This window comes from Bison bison, unplaced genomic scaffold, assembly GCF_000754665.1.
Source record: "Bison bison bison isolate TAMUID 2011002044 unplaced genomic scaffold, Bison_UMD1.0 scf7180017864181, whole genome shotgun sequence".
Lineage (NCBI taxonomy): Eukaryota > Metazoa > Chordata > Mammalia > Artiodactyla > Bovidae > Bison > Bison bison.
In genome coordinates, this window is record NW_011494753.1 from 15,022,878 (window position 1) to 15,023,362 (window position 485).

Sequence of the window (485 nt, forward strand, 5' to 3'; positions counted from 1 at the left end):
TCAAAAATTCTCCAAGCCAGGCTTCAGCAATACGTGAACCGTGAACTTCCTGATGTTCAAGCTGGTTTTAGAAAAGGCAGAGGAACCAGAGATCAAATTGCCAACATCCGCTGGATCATGGAAAAAGCAAGAGAGTTCCAGAAAAACATCTATTTCTGCTTTATTGACTATGCCAAAGCCTTTGACTGTGTGGATCACAATAAACTATGGAAAATTCTCAGAGAGATGGGAATACCAGACCACCTGACCTGCCTCTTGAGAAATCTGTATGCAGGTCAGGAAGCAACAGTTAGAACTGGACATGGAACAACAGACTGGTTCCAAATAGGAAAAGGAGTACGTCAAGGCTGTATATTGTCACCCTGCTTATTTCACTTATATGCAGAGTACATCATGAGAAACGCTGGGCTGGAAGAAGCGCAAGCTGGAATCAAGATTGCCGGGAGAAATATCAATAACCTGAGATATGCAGATGATACCACCCT

General features: G+C 43.1%; 1 protein-coding gene across 1 annotated transcript in view; it reads right to left on the reverse strand.

The window, feature by feature from the left end:
* PRKD1 (protein kinase D1) overlaps positions 1-485 on the reverse strand; it is a 352,693-nt gene that overhangs the window by 81,200 nt on the left and 271,008 nt on the right. The window lies entirely within an intron of this gene.